Below are 17,376 nucleotides of genomic sequence, written 5' to 3'. Positions count from 1 at the left end.
GCTTTTCAACTTTATGCCTATAACAATCTGAATGGTTATTTTCCTCTTTGTTCTGGAGGACACCACGTCCTCTGTTTCCAAATATAATTTGAAATGTGGACTCGTCAGACCACAGAATGACAGGATGGGGGGTCGCAGCTTGCTGCGGGGTCGTTCTCCCAGAAAGACAGACAGACTACTCAAAACATGGCGTTCAGGTAAAAACATGATTTAATTTTAACTAAAAAAAAGGTACAAACCAAAAGCACACGCAGCGGTGGCACAACTTGGGAAAAGAGACAAAACTAACACTTTAACAAACCATGAACATAATGCAAATAACACTTACTTTGGCTGGACAAGAGTAGCAAGGACTTTGGCGTGAAAAAACTGGCATGGACAAAGAATGAAAAGAAACACAATGACGCCAGGACGACTAACATAAAATGACAGGCTTAAATAGAGATGTGGTGATTGAAAGCAGGTGTGAGACATGACAGGTGACAAAACAGACTGAGAAAAAAAAAGGAACTTAAAGAGTCCAAAGGGCAAACAGCACCTGGTATTCCGAAGCAGTCTCTCATCCGAGTACTAACCAGGCCAGACACTGCTTAGCTTCAAGAACCAACGAGATCTGGGATGCTCAAGGCAGCACGGTCACAGAAAATCATGATCAGACATGACACAGAACACCTTTCGACTTTGCATTAGTCCATCTTAGGTGAGCTCGGGCACAGCCAAGCCAGCGGCGTTTCAGGATATTGTTGATAAATGGGTTTGACTTTGCATAGTAGAGTTTTATTTTGCACTTACAGATGTAGCGACCAACTTTGTAGTTACTGACAGTGGTTTTCTGAAGTGTTCCTGAGCCCATGTGGTGATATCCTTTACACACTGATGTTGGTTTTTGATGCAGTACCGCCTGAGGGATCAAATGTCCGTAATATCATCGCTTACGTGCAGTGATTTCTCCAGATTCTCTGAACCTTTTGATGATTTTACAGACTGTACATGGTAAAATCCCTAAATTCCTTGCAATAGCTCGTTGAGAAATGTTGTTTTAAAACTGTTCGCCAATTTGCTTACAAATTGGTGACCCTCACCCCATCCTTGTTTGTGAGTTACTTAGCATTTCATGGAAGCTGCTTTTATACCCAATCATGGCACCCACCTGTTCCCAATTAGCCTGCACACCTGTGGGATGTTCCAAATAAGTGTTTGATGAGAATTTCTCAACTTTATCAGTATTTGTTGCCACCTTTCCCAACTTGTTCGTCTCGTGTTGCTGCCATCAATTCTAAAGTTAATAATGTTTATTTGCAAAAAAAATATGTTTATCAGTTTGAATATCAAATTTGTTGTCTTTGTAGCATATTTAACTGAATATGGGTTGAGAAGGTTTTGGAAATCATTGTATTCCGTTTATATTTACACTGTAAAAAATTACTGTAAAAATACAAAAAAAAATCACAGTTATATACGGTTTCTTAAATGCAGTTAAGTACTGTTTTTTTGTTGCATTTTACAAAAAATATCGACCAACAGTAAGCTACTGCACAACCTACAGTATAATACAGTATTTTTCAGACTTGTTTCTTGGGTCCGCCCACAATTGTCAGACCGAGCTTCTTTTCGCACTGTCTGCTGCTTTTACGCATAACACGTACCCAGGCGGAAGAAAAAGTAGTTCCAACTAAACCGTGTCATTTATACAAGATTTCAATAGTACTTCCCATTGTGTTGCTGTTGATATTTTTACCTCAAAACATGTACTATCAAAGCATCAACATTTTGATTTGAAAATCAATTTTAGAGCATTAAGATCTGGCACTCCTTTTATTGATATTCAAGTATCATTCCGCACATCTTAACTAGTCTGAAGTTGCCAAGTACTCATGGATGGACGATCCACCTCCAGCTACACGATCACCTGGCCGCTGGCGCTACATCCATCCTACTGGTCTCTTTTTGATAACAAGGTAATTCCCGTGCAATCAAAGTCACTTGTACCTTGATGTGTCATTTTCTGTTAGAATTGCTTTATATACATATGTTTATAAAGTACGAAATTACATAGCGTCACAGTCAGCATCACATGTACCGCCACATGCTAGCTAGCTAAGTTTTCGTCAATTTTGTCAGCGTGATTATAAAAAAAGAGATATTAACTTGCAACATATGTGCTACTACTTGCAGCATTGTGCTTGCGTATGTTAGACATGCAAAGTCATAGTTTTATGCCCAATGCATCGTTTAAGTGTGCTTTCCCTGAATGAGTATAGCTGTATTTGAAAAAAAAGCTATGAACCATAATGCTCAGTCTACCCTTCCTGTGGATGAAGATGTGGAGTTGACTCTTCATATCATCCAGCTGTTGATGGCCTATTTTGATGAAATAAGAGGTGCAGTGATACTCCTTGCAGATGTAAGTTTAGCACTATGCATTCTTGAATTTTAATTAAATGATGCTCCAAACTGCCATTTATATTTTGTCACAAGTCATCATGGTGACCCATTTTTTCTACAGCTGTCTGCCACTGCAGGCGATGTGGAGCGGACACCGACCCTCCCGACCAGTCCACGACTGATACTGCTAGGTAAGTGTCTCATGGAGCGCAGAACATAAGTCTGTTTGTCCCAAATATATGTATACTTAGCTCTCCTGCAGATTTATTTGTATCATTGTTGTTTTTGTCATTTCGAACATTGGAAAGTAATGATTTGCAGCAGTACACCTAGGACAGTGGTTCTTAACCTTTTTTCAGTGATGTACCCCCTGTGAATTTTTTTTTAATGTGACATTTTTTTTCATTCAAGTACCCCCTAATCAGAGCTAAGCATTTTTGGTTGAAAAAAAGAGATAAAGAAGTAAAATACAGCACTATGTCATCAGTTTTCAATTCATTAAATTGTATAACAGTGCAAAATATTGCTCATTTGTAGTGGTCTTTCTTGAACTATTTGGAAAAAAAAAGATATAGAAAAAACTAAAAACGTGATGAAAAATAAACAAGTGATTCAATTATAAATAAAGATTTCTACACATAGAAGTAATCATCAACTTAAAGTGCCCTCTTTGGGGATTGTAATAGAGATTCATCTGGATTCATCAACTTCATTCTAAACATTTCTTCACAAAAAAATAATATTTTAAACATACACAATATTTATGGAACATGTCCACACAAAAAAATCTATCTGTCAACACTGAATATTGCATTGTTGCATTTATTTTCACAGTTTATGAACTTACATTCATATTTTGTTGAATTATTATTCAATAAATATATTTATAAAGGACTTTTGAATTGTTGCTATTTCTAGAATGTTTTTAAAGAAAATCTCACATACCTCTTGGCATACCTTCAAGTACCCCCAGGGGTACACGTACCCCCATTTGAGAACCGCTGCCTTAGGACAGTGGTTCTCAAATGGGGGTATGCTTACCCCTGGGGATACTTGAAGGTATGCCAAAGGGTATGTGAGATTTTTCTTTAAATATTTTAAAAATAGCAACAATTCAAAAATCCTTTATAAATATATTTATTGAATAATCCATCCATCCATTTCCTACCGCTTATTCCCTTTGGGGTCTCGGGGGGTGCTGGTGCCTAGCTGAGCTACAATCAGGCGGAAGGCGGGTACACCCCGGACAACTCGCCACCTCATCGCAGTATCCATCCATCCATCCATCTTCTTCCGCTTATCCGAGGTCGGGTCGCGGGGGCAGCAGCCTAAGCAGGGAAGCCCAGACTTCCCTCTCCCCAGCCACTTTGTCTAGCTCTTCCCAGGGGATCCCGAGGCGTTCCCAGGCCAGCCGGGAGACATAGTCTTCCCAACGTGTCCTGGGTCTTCCCCGTGGCCTCCTACCGGTTGGACGTGCTCTAAACACCTCCCTCGGGAGGCGTTCGGGTGGCATCCTGACCAGATGCGCGAACCACCTCATCTGGCTCCTCTCGATGTGGAGGAGCAGTGGCTTTACTTTGAGTTCCTCCCGGATGACAGAGCTTCTCACCCTATCTCTAAGGGAGAGCCCCGCCACACGGCGGAGGAAACTCATTTCGGCCACTTGTACCCATGATCTTATCCTTTCGGTCATGACCCAAAGCTCATGACCATAGGTGAGGATGGGAACGTAGATCGACCGGTAAATTGAGAGCTTTGCCTTCCGGCTCAGCTCCTTCTTCACCACAACAGATCGGTACAATGTCCGCATTACTGAAGACGCCGCACCGATCCGCCTGTCGATCTCACGATCCACTCTTCCCCCACTCGTGAACAAGACTCCTAAGTACTTGAACTCCTCCACTTGGGGCAGGGTCTCCTCCCCAACCCGGATATAGCACTCCACCCTTTTCCGGGAGAAAACCATGGACTCGGATTTGGAGGTGCTGATTCTCATTCCGGCCGCTTCACACTCAGCTGCGAACCGATCCAGTGAGAGCTGAAGATCCCGGCCAGATGAAGCCAACAGGACCACATCGTCTGCAAAAAGCAGAGACCTAAGCCCGCGGCCACCAAACCAGAACAACTCAATGCCTTGACTGCGCCTAGAAATTCTGTCCATAAAAGTTATGAACAGAATCGGTGACAAAGGGCAACCTTGGCGGAGTCCAACCCTCACTGGAAACGTGTCCGACTTACTGCCAGCAATGCGGACCAAGTTCTGACAATGATAGTACAGGGATCGGACTGCCATAATAAGACAGTTGGATACCCCATACTCTCTGAGCACTCCCCACAGGACTTCCCGAGGGACACGGTCGAATGCCTTCTCCAAGTCCACAATGCACATGTAGACTGGTTGGGCAAACTCCCATGCACCCTCAAGAACCCGGCCGAGAGTACCTGTCCACTGCCTCTGGAGTCCTATGAGCCAAAAGAACCCGATAGGACTCCTTCTTCAGCTTGACGGCATCCCTCACCGCTGGTGTCCACCAGCGGGTTCTAGGATTGCCGACCCGACAGGCACCAACTACCTTGCGGCCACAGCTCCGATCTGCCGCCTCGACAATAGAGGTGCGGAACATGGTCCACTCGGACTCAATGTCCAGCACCTCCCTCGTGACATGTTCAAAGTTCCTCCGGAGGTGGGAATTGAAACTTTCTCTGACAGGAGACTGCCAGACGTTCCCAGCAGACCCTCACAATGCGTTTGGGCCTGCCAGGTCTGTCCGGCATCCTCCCCCACCATCGCAGCCAACTCACCACCAGGTGGTGATCGGTAGAAAGCTCCGCCCCTCTCTTCACCCGAGTGTCCAAAACATGAGGCCGCAAATCCGATGACACAACTACAAAGTCGATCATGGAACTGCGGCCTAGGGTGTCCTGGTGACAAGTGCACATATGGAAACCCTTATGTTTGAACATGGTGTTTGTTATGGACAAACTATGATGAGCACAGAAGTCCAATAACAAAACACCACTCGGGTTCAGATCCGGGCGGTCATTCTTCCCAATCACGCCTCTCCAGGTTTCACTGTCGTTACCAACATGAGCGTTGAAGTCCCCCAGCAGAACAAGGGAATCACCCGGGGGAGCACTCTCCAGTACTCCCTCGAGTGTACCCAAAAAGGGTGGATACTCTGAACTGCTGTTTGGTGCGTAAGCGCAAACAACAGTCAGGACCCGTCCCCCCACCTGAAGGCGGAGGGAGGCTACCCTTTCGTCCACTGGGTTGAACTCCAACGTACAGGCTTTAAGCCGGGAAGCAACCAGAATTACCACCCCAGCCCGTTGCCTCTCACTGCCGGCCACGCCAGAGTGGAAGAGGGTCCAGCCCCTTTCAAGAGAAGTGGTTCAAGAGCCCTTGCTGTGCGTCGAAGTGAGTCCGACTACATCCAGCCGGAATTTCTCTACTTCGCGCACTAGCTCAGGCTCCTTTCCCCCCAGTGAGGTGACGTTCCACGTCCCAAGAGCGAGCTTATGTAGCCGAGGATCGAACCGCCAAGTGCCCTGCCTTCGGCTTCCGCCCAGCTCACATTGCACCCGACCTCTATGGCCCCTGCTATGGGTGGTGAGCCCATTGGAGGGGGGACCCACGTTGCCTCTTCGGGCTGTGCCCGGCCGGGCCCCATGGGTACAGGCCCGGCCACCAGGCGCTTGCCATCGTGCCCCACCTCCGGGCCTGGCTCCAGAGGGGGGCCCCGGTGACCCGCGTCCGGGCGAGGGAAATCTGGGTCCTTTGTTTTTACTTTTCATAGAGGTTTTCGAGCTGCTCTTTGTCTGGTCCCTCACCTAGGACCAGTTTGCCTTGGGAGACCCTACCAGGGGGCTTAAAGCCCCCGTACAACATAGCTCCTAGGATCATTGGGACACGCAAACTCCTCTACCACGGTAAGGTAGCAGCTCAGAGAGGAGCTCATCGCAGTATTTATTGAATGATACTTCAACAAAATATGAATGTAAGTTCATAAACTGAGAAAAGAAATGCAACAATGCAATATTCAGTGTTGACAGCTGGATTTTTTGTGGACATGTTCCATAAATATTGATGTTAAAGATTACTTTTTTTGTGAAGAAATGTTTAGAATTAAGTTCATGAATCCAGATGGATCTCTATTACAATCCCCAAAGGGGGCACTTTAAGTTGATGATTACTTCTATGTGTAGAAATGTTTATTTATACTTGAACCACTTGTTTATTTTTAAACACATTTTTTTTTTTTTTTTTGTATTTTTGTTTTCCAAACAGTTCAAGAAAGACCACTACAAATGAGCAATATTTTGCACTGTTATACAATTTAATAAATCAGAAACTGATGACAAAGTGCTATATTTTACTTCTTTATCTCTGTTTTTCAACCAAAAATGCTTTGCTCTGATTAGGGGGTACTTGAATTAAAAAATTGTCCACAGGGGGTACATCACTGAAAAAAGGTTGAGAAACACTTTGGAGACTAGATGTAAACAGAGTAAAGAGAAAGCGATATATTTTTGGGTGTAAGGTGGCCATTCAAAATACCTTTAAAATGCTACCCATATTGGATACTGTTTAGGAACATAAACTGCATTTCTTGACTGTTCCAGTTGCTGGTGACAAAGTCAGAATAAAACGTTAGATGATCAGCATGGAAGGTGATGTCATCTGCGAAGGCGTCCAACCTAGCTTCATCTAAGGGCTTGCTGCCCTTCTTGCCACCTACTATGTGTTCAACTTGGAATACCAAGAGGAAGGTGCTCGGACATTGGAATTTGTTCAAAGGTAAATCCTCTTGATACTGTTAAATACTGTTAGGATATTTTGCCCCTTTTCTCACCTCTGTTCAGGAATTTCACTTGTCATTTCCCCAATTTTGTGCCTTAAGTCAATGACTCTTCTGTTCCTTTGTGGACCTTCTTATTACAAATGTTTCTTTTGATAGCAAGTTGAAGATGGCATGTTCATCCAAAGTGTGATGCTGGATTCAGAGTGAATGAATTATTACCGCATTAAATGTTTTTTGATCTAGAGTAATTCTTTTTGGCCACCAGACCTAAGTCTGTCCAACATATCAGCATCTCAAACCACAGCTACCTCATCTTTGTGCAACTTGTTCCAACCGGTCTGAAAAATCCAGTCGACCAACATGGTTACCAAAATGAGGCGGGTTGTGCTTTGAAATGGACATAAAGCCAGGTGAAGAGAATGAATCCGTCTCTGCCCTCCCTCTTTTGATACCCTGCCTTTTGTTTTTTGTTTTGGCATGCATTACAACAGATTAAGTTGTATTACTGTAGGTAAGTTTCCAAAACACTACATAACAAACTACAAAAGCATGTGAAGAGTGCAGACCACCACAATAGGGTCACTGGCAGCGATATTTTGGTGTGTCCAGATATGACCTTAGGTAGGAAATTATTTCCAGTGCGCTGGGGACTACTCCTGGCTCTTAGCCTCTATCACAGCTTAAAACCGTGGGGTCTCTGACAGAATCCTTAAAAAGAAAATACTGGATCCAGACAGTGATCCGGGTCTCCACCAAAATCTAACAATCTGTTCTTTAACTGGATACCCACCTTGTGCGAATATATGAACAAAATCCGTTTGAGCTGTTTCCAAATTTTGCAAATCCACTAACATCAACAAAAACATAACCTCCTAGGCAGAGGTAAATATGTAAACGTGTCAAAGAAGTATCCATGTTGCATTCTCCTGTGCAGTAATATGCCAGATACACAATGTCACTACATGGTTGTTTTGTCTGCCAATGAAGGAATTATAAATGTGCTATCAAAAGATGGCAAAAGATAGACAGAGAGAAATACATAAATAGAGAGAGGGATTTGGGAGGTTTAAGCATTGCCTTCCTCTCTGAATTTGTCTTAATGGGTTTTAGAGCATTCACTCATCTATAGCTGTGGTTATGGTATAGGCTCACATATATCCTAAAATTGATATGAATATTTGTGCAGTGCATATTCATAAATTAACAATGTGAGGGGAGTTCTGTATCGAGTGCAAGTAATCTTCAATCATGACAGAATATCTTATATGTTTTCTCTGTTTTTTTAAGCGATTCATTGGCATTAACCCTGAGAGAGGAACACAGGCTAGCCAGGGAAAGGTGATGTCCAAGAAGACCAGGAAGCTGGTCCAGAAAAAGGCAGCAACTGTAAAACCTCACGTAGCCACCCTTATAAAAATTCTCACAGACTTTGGGGGGGCTTTATGTTGCCCGACCACTGAACACTGGGTATGTCATGTTCAGTTAGTTTAGTAAATTGTGCAGTTCAGTTTTGTTTTAAAAAAATTTCCATTGCACATGATCCCAACTTGTTTTGTTCTAAATGTTAAAAATGTTCTTTGAAAATGTGTGTGCCCTCTCTGATGGTGAAGCAGAAGCACTATGTATGGAGGTGTGTGTGGGGGGGATGTTAACATCATATCCAAAAGGACATTTTCATTTTGATCGTTTTGATCGTTATCTGGATGTAGGAACCACGTTCTCTGATGCCATCGTTTGTTCCGATTGCAGGAGTTGCTTAACTTTGTTTTAAATGTTAAAATGTTAATTTAAAATGTGTGTGCTCTCTCGGATGGTGCAACAGAGGCACTATGTTTGGGGGTGTGGGTGTGGCCTGGTGGGAGGATATCTAAATGGACATTTTCATTTTGATTATCTAGTTCTATGGACTGCTCCGATGCTAAAGTTGCTTAACATTGTTCTAAATATTAAAATGCTTCACTGAAAAAAAGAAGAATGCACTAAATGTACATTGAATGTGTTTTATGCGCCTAAAAATAATTGGTTAATAAAAGCATAAACTTGCAAGGCCATTTTCTCCAGTCATTTTTATCCCAGCAGATTGCAGGGGTTTTGATTTTGAAAAATTAAAAGTTCAACTTATTAACTTCTAGTGGCATTATACTGTAAAGCTCAGTCTATAGTGCTAACAATTATTTTACTGTAATTAACTGTCATGTATATTACAGTAGATACACTAAAATAACAGTGTAATGCCGCTAAACAGATGACAGTATTATGCTGTGAAGCGTATATTTGATACAGCACAGTACTGTGATACCTTTTACAGTAGTATACCGTAGTGATAAATCACAGTATGTGTGCTGTAGAAAAACAGTTTTATACTGGAACCATTAGCTGTCAGTAGGTTATTGTAATTAAACGGTGAAATTTCTTACAGTGTACATCTAACAAAATTTCCCAACTCATATATAAACATCCATATACATTTTTACATAAATACATTCATTCAGTCTATCATAATGTTGATGTAAATGCCCATATCTTAATGCCAAATCCAGGTTGACCAGTTTGGTTTACTTTAGAAAAGAGAAGAGCGGGGTATTTCTCTTGTTACTTTATTTGTTTTTGACTTAAATAAATGTTTGGTTAGAATTTTATTAAACAAAACCAGTTTTCTTTTAAGTAACATAGTAATTTATCAGAGCTGCTATCCATCTCTTTTATCAAGGAACTGGCACTAAATGTTATTAAAAAACTATTGATTTTGAATAGAGAATCGTTTTGAATCAATTCGTACCAAATTATGTGAGGCCCAAAGATTCACAGCCCTATTACAGAGGTGTTGTATGATACATATTCTGACTGGAACTAAAGGTCTCTCCTCATTTAAGCTAGTAAAGATAATGAAGATTTGAGCGTTGACAAAAGCAGTTCAGAGGGGACAGCTGACATTGTCTTCTGTTACTGCCCATCAAGCAGTATACAAAGTCCCCCCCCACACACCCCCAGCCTTCCACTGTGCGCATGCCAAAGCTCTTTGTTAGCCTGAATGGAGAGTCTATTCATCTGCGGGTGCACAACACAACACAGTAATAACACAGTCATGAGTTTTGACTGATGTCATTGAGGCGAGGGTGCATGTCTCTGTAAGCTTGGAACCAGTTGACCATCGAGGTCCGAGTAACCTCCACGTGACCCCGGTCCGGATCTAACACTGCTGGCTCTTTACAGATATCAGACCAACCATCAACAACAGCCCGGCCGCTTAATGCCAAATCCAGGTTGACCTCCTGGCCTGGGTCGAACCCTGCCTTCTGGACAAACACAGACGTGGGGCTGATGTTTTTCCCGCAGCCATTTTTCACGGCTAATGACGTGGAATAATATTGGGAGGGACTAACCGCGTGACGCATCGCCGCTATTCATTTCTCCTCTGCACTTTTGATCGCCACACGCTAACAAAGAAATTACAGCTGCCCCAGTTCCTCCTACTATACTCTGCATTGTGTTTTGTTGCATGGATATGAACGTATGGAATACAGCAGCAGATGTTGGGTGCATCCAACAATACAGCATGCTTTAGGAGCCGTCATTATATGGGAACTGGGTCACTAATCAAGACCACTCGCTCGCATTGACTGTTTGGAGTGAGTATTGATTTTCTGACTAAAGCAATGACTTCATTAATATCACTATTAGTCTACCACCTGACACAAATGGATAGTTGGCTGACGGGCTGAACCATAATTTGGGTGGATCACAAACTGGCCGAATTAAACGTACAGTGCATTTGACAGCAAAGGCAAAAGGAAGAGCACAATGTGGACATATTTAACCCTTTCCCAACGGATATCAACAGATAGATCTGAAGTTGATCTAGCGATTTAAGCATTTAAAGTAGAACAAATATTAATGTATGACTTACTTTTAGGACATATTGCTGAAACTATTTTGGATCCCTCGGGCGTAAACATTCACAACATCCGGGGGAACATCATGATTTAAACAGAAACTGCAGTTTTTTTCATTTATTTTGCATATCATGTACAATATGATGGGCAGCATGGTGGAAGAGGGGTTGGTGCATGTGCCTCACAATACGAAGGTCCTGAGTAGTCCTGACTTCAATCCCGGGCTCGGGATCTTTCTTTGTGGAGTTTGCATGTTCTCCCCGTGACTGCGTGGGTTCCCTCCGGGTACTACGGCTTCCTCCCACCTCCAAAGACATGCACCTGGGGATAGGTTGATTAGTAACACTAAATTGGCCCTAGTGTGTGAATGTGAGTGTGAATGTTGTCTGTCTATCTGTGTTGGCCCTGCGATGAGGTGACGACTTGTCCAGGGTGTACACCGCCTTCCGCCCGAATGCAGCTGAGATAGGCTCCAGCACCCCCCGCGACCCCAAAAGGGACAAGCGGTAGGAAATAGATGGATGGATGGATCATATACAATCTTTATGTCAGCCAAGAACACGTATGTTTTTCTTTTTATTATGGTAAATGGTAAATGGGTTATACTTGTATAGCGCTTTTCTACCTTCAAGGTACTCAAAGCGCTTTGACACCATTTCTACATTCACCCATTCACACACACATTCACACACTGATAGCGGGAGCTGCCATGCAAAGCCCCAACCACGACCCATCAGGAGCAAGGGTGAAGTGTCTTGCTGATGGACACAACGGACGTGACGAGGTTGGTAGAAGGTGGGGATTGAACCGGGAATCCTCAGGTTGCTGGCACGGCCACTCTCCTAACTGGGCCGCGCTGTCCCCAAAATGCATTTTAAATATTAAGTAAATGCGATCTAAAGTCCGCTTACAATGGAACATATAGGAGTCGCTCTATTCTGGCTATAAAGCCCTTCAAAAACATACAAACACCTCTATTCAGATTTTATATACATGATGTAAATATATTTAATGTAGTAACAGGCGCATTACAATATTTAATATTTACATGTTTTGATCATTTTTAAGAATAGGTTGATTAGTAACACTAAATTATTTCAAAAACGTATCAAGTTTGCTTTTCTAAAAAATTATTACTCACTGCAGACTTTGTGAGAGCCAACAAACATAATAAAACATCACATACTGTACAATGTCTGCTGTAGCCAGCAGACATAATAAAGCATCACATACTGTACAATGTCTGCTGTAGACAACCAACATAATAAAGCATCACATACTGTACAATGTCTGCTGTAGCCAACATACATAATAAATCATCACATACTGTAAAATGTCTGCTGTAGCAAACAGACATAATAAAGCATCACATACTGTACAATGTCTGCTGTAGCCAACAGGCATAATAAAACATGACATACTGTACAATAACTGGTGTAGCCAACTAACATAATAATTCATCAGCTACTGTATAATGTCTGCTGTAGCCAACAAACATAATAAATCATCACATACTGTACAATGTCTGCTGTAGCCAAAAGGCATAATGAAGCATCACATACTGTACAATGTCTGCTGTAGCCAACAGGCATAATAAATCATCACATACTGTACAATGTCTGCTGTAGCCAACAGTCATAATAAAGCATCACACACTGTACAATGTCCGCTGTAGTCAACAGACATAATAAATCATCACATACTGTACAATGTCTGCTGTAGCCAACAGACATAATAAATCATCACATACTGTACAATGTCTGCTGTAGCCAACATACATAATAAAGCATCACATGCTGTACAATGTGTGCTGTAGCCAACAGACATAATAAAGCATGACATACTGTACAATGTCTGGTGTAGTCAACAAACATAATAAATCTTCACATACTGTACAATGTCTGCTGTAGCCAACAGACATAATAAAGCATCACATACTGTACTATGTCCGCTGTAGCCAACAGACATAATAAAGCATCACATACTGTACAATGTCTGCTGTAGCCAACAGACATAATAAAACATGACATACTATACCATGTCTGCTGCAGCCAACAGACATACTAAAGGATCACATACTGTACAATGTCTGCTGTAGCCAACAGACATAATAAAGCATCACATACTGTACAATGTCTGCTGTAGACAACAGACATGATAAAGCATCACATACTGTACAATGTCTGCTGTAGCCAACAGACATAATAAATTATCACATACTGTACAATGTCTGCTGTAGCCAACAGACATAATACATCATCACATACTGTACAATGTCTGCTGTAGCCAACAGTCATAATAAAGCATCACACACTGTACAATGTCCGCTGTAGTCAACAGACATAATAAATCATCACATACTGTACAATGTCTGCTGTAGCCAACAGACATAATAAATCATCACATACTGTACAATGTCTGCTGTAGCCAACATACATAATAAAGCATCACATACTGTACAATGTGTGCTGTAGCCAACAGACATAATAAAGCATGACATACTGTACAATGTCTGGTGTAGTCAACAAACATAATAAATCATCACATACTGTACAATGTCTGCTGTAGCCAACAGACATAATAAAGCATGACATACTGTACAATGTCTGGTGTAGTCAACAAACATAATAAATCATCACATACTGTACAATGTCTGCTGTAGCCAACATACATAATAAAGCATCACATACTGTACAATGTGTGCTGTAGCCAACAGACATAATAAAGCATTACATAGTGTACAATGTCTGCTGTAGCCAACAAACATAATATATCACCACATACTGTACAATGTCTGCTGTTACTAGAATGCCGACTGGTAGGATGTTGACATTATCCCGTTTAGATGAAGAATGACTCATAGTCCTCGCAAAGACAAAAGAGGGTGGAACCAAGCATTTTTTGTCGTTTTCGCCTTTACCGTGTCTAAATTGGCTGTCGAAATGTACCAACTTGTCGGATCACATCCTCATCCTTTTACTATAGAGGTGAGAGGCATTATTTATATTCAGTGGTGGGCCGTGCATTTCCCACCTAGGCCATCAGTAATGTCCGACTGACCTTGTCCGACATTGACATCCAATCCCCTGCGTCGTCGTCCGCTGTACACTTAATCTGTGAAAGACGAGAGACAAATCAACAGATCACTTTTCAGCGGGTTGGCAAAACAAAAACAATGAGAGAAAGGATTATTTTCCTTTTAATCTTAAGGGCGCCGGCTTAGCTAAAACAAAAGCGCGACCATGGGAACGCATGCATGGCGGCAAAATGAGGAGACTTGCCAAACCACAAAAGAAGAACAATGAGTGTGTGCGCACGAGGAAGACAGAAAGGGAAATGGGATTTGAGATCTATATTAAAACTGTAAATAGCTTTTAAAGATTAGTGACGGGCAGAGGGAGGTGACGATGAGGGCCCATGTGAAAAGTGGCTGCCCCCGCCCACCCTCGCCCCCCGCCGTGTCTATTTCGATTGCAGGAGCCTTGACATGCTTCGACTTGATTCCAAGAAGACGACGCTGCACCGAGGAGCTTTGACGACTTTTTTTTGAGGCATGTCAACATCTTTCGGTGACTGAAAGGAACACAAATCAGGATTATGTATTACACAGTCATATTCAAACAACCGGCATTAGAGGCTGTGAAGTGTCTGGCAAGACATTGTTGGCGCCTCCCTCGCTCCCGCTCCGTGTGCAGTAATTACCGAGATCTGCCTTTCGTTTGAAGCCACGCAACCAGAGAAGGAACGTCGGCATTCCACACGAAATAAATCATTTGTGGGAATCTTAATGAGAAAAGAGATGCCCCATATTTGTCAAACAGGTGCATCTTGTCCTTTTGCTTTGCCTACAGAACAATCATTTTATGCTGCGAAAAGCATGCTTTCATCTGTTTGGGCTTATCAATCAATCATATTGATCATCAGACACTCTCAGACATAAGCGACAATTTACATTTCTGGCAGTGGGTGCTCGGACAGGCGGTAAATCTGATGCTACTTTTCTGAGGCCATGTCTACACTAAGCCAGATAACCCCTTAAACTTACAATTATTTAGCCTAAGCCCTGTTTCAACCACATACTAAACTATCGTTTAAGGTTCCCCTCCTCATACAATTTTTTACACGGGATATGTGCCGTGTATTTCTTGAATCTCCGGCTCTTAGCTTTGTATGGACCCCTTGATCATTTACAAACTCAGTTCACAGTGGAAGTGATGCCACAAAGACCGCGCTCCACACAGGCCAGCTTCACAATAAAACGGTTTCACAACTCAGAGCGAACCACTGGAAATATGCACATGCCCGTGTTTGATATTCTTCTACATCAGGGGTCGCCAACCTTTTTGAAACCAAGAGCTACTTCTTGCGTACTGATTAATGCGAAGGGCTACCAGTTTGATACACACTTAAAGGCCTACTGAAATGAGATTTTCTTATTTAAACGGGAATAGCAGGTCCATTCTATATGTCATACTTGATCATTTCGCGATGTTGCCGTAATTTTGCTGAAAGGATTTAGTAGAGAAAATCGACGATCAGAGGTGGGTAGAGTTGCCAGAAATTGTACTCAAGTAAGAGTACTGTTACTTTAGAGATTTATTACTCAAGTAAAAGTAAGGAGTAGTCACCCAAATATTTACTTGAGTAAAAGTAAAAAGTATGTTGTGAAAAAACTACTCAAGTACTGAGTAACTGATGAGTAACCTGATTACGGCAACAAATAATGCACAAAAACATAAAAATAGCAATGAGCAAATTCAGGGCCAGGAATATCTCTTAAGCTACTAAAACAATAATATATATCAAATAATAGTACATTAAAATAAAATAAAAAGATGGCACATTGAGCCACAATAACTTAACAGCACCATAGCCTCAGTAGGCATTCATTGATTTGATTGATTGATTGATTGATTGACTGATTGACTGATTGATTGATTAAAACTTGTATTAGTAGATTGTACAGTACAGGACCTATTCCGTACAATTGACCACTAAATGGTAACACCCCAATAAGTTTTTCAATGTTCATCAATTACTTAGTAAATGACCAAGTCGAGGTGATCTACCTCATATATACATATATACACATATCATTTATACACACACATATAATACATACACACACAAATCATATATATATATATCTATCTATATATATATATATATCTATCTATATATATATATATATATATATATATATATATATATATATATATATATATATATATATATATATATATATATATATATATATATATCTTTATATATATATCTAGATATATATATATATATATTTATATATATATCTAGATATATATATATATATATATAGATATATATAGATATATATATATATATAGATATATATATACATACATTTATATATACAGTATAGGTATATATACATTACTATATATATATTTATATATATAGTAAGGTGTTTTAATGAATATACATGCATGTTTAACATATAGATTCCTATCTTTCATGAAGACAAGAATATAAGTTGGTGTATTACCTGATTCTGATGACTTGCATTGATTGGAATCAGACGTCCATGTTTTCAAATGGAGGAGAAAAAAAGTTCCTCTTTTCTGTCTAATACCTCATGAAAGTCGTTGGTTTTTGGCATCTTATCTGTCCAGCTTCCATATTCGTTTTTATACACTTTACAAGAAATATATTGGCGGCAAACTCCGTAATCTGCTAGCTTGTTTGCGCTGGCTTTCGGAGATTCTTATTTTGTTAGCGCAGGCGCGATGGAGCGGCACTTTTATTGTGAAGACAGGAACTGTGCGATCAGTCTTTAAGCTTTTGACGGGAAGTACGGTTGAAATAAAACGTGTCCTTTTTCCTTTACGCTTTTGATTGATTGATTGAAACTTTTATTAGTAGATTGCACAGTATAGTACATATTCCGCACAATTGACCACTAAATGGTAACACCCCAATACGTTTTTCAACTTGTTTAAGTCGGGTCATGTGACCGCCTGGCTCTGTTTGATTGGTCCAACATCACCAGTGACTGCATGTGATTGGTGAAACGCAGGCATGCGTAGATTCTACTTCGAAGCTCTGTCATAAACCAAAACAAACATTAATAGATCGATAAAAAAAAGTAGCGAGTAGCGAGCTGAATGTTGATAAATGGAACGGAGTAAAAGTAGCGTTTCTTCTCTATAAATATACTCAAGTAAAAGTAAAAGTATGTTGCAGAAAAACTACTTGTAGAAGTACAATTTATCCCAAAAGTTACTCAAGTAAATGTAACGGAGTAAATGTAGCGCGTTACT

At 41.1% G+C, this 17,376-nt stretch overlaps 1 long non-coding RNA gene across 1 annotated transcript; it reads left to right on the top strand.

The window, feature by feature from the left end:
- The first annotated feature begins 1,655 nt into the window (after positions 1-1,655).
- Positions 1,656-9,167, top strand: LOC133555708 (uncharacterized). Its single transcript, XR_009807384.1, has 5 exons — positions 1,656-1,958; positions 2,322-2,404; positions 2,507-2,576; positions 7,009-7,183; positions 8,475-9,167. It is a non-coding gene; the product is annotated as an uncharacterized LOC133555708 (long non-coding RNA).
- Positions 9,168-17,376: the final 8,209 nt, after the last annotated feature.

The sequence above is a fragment of the Nerophis ophidion genome, linkage group LG07, assembly GCF_033978795.1.
Source record: "Nerophis ophidion isolate RoL-2023_Sa linkage group LG07, RoL_Noph_v1.0, whole genome shotgun sequence".
Taxonomy (NCBI): Eukaryota; Metazoa; Chordata; class Actinopteri; order Syngnathiformes; family Syngnathidae; genus Nerophis; species Nerophis ophidion.
The sequence above is the reverse complement of the archived record's forward strand: the minus strand, read 5'-3'. Positions and strand labels throughout refer to the sequence as shown.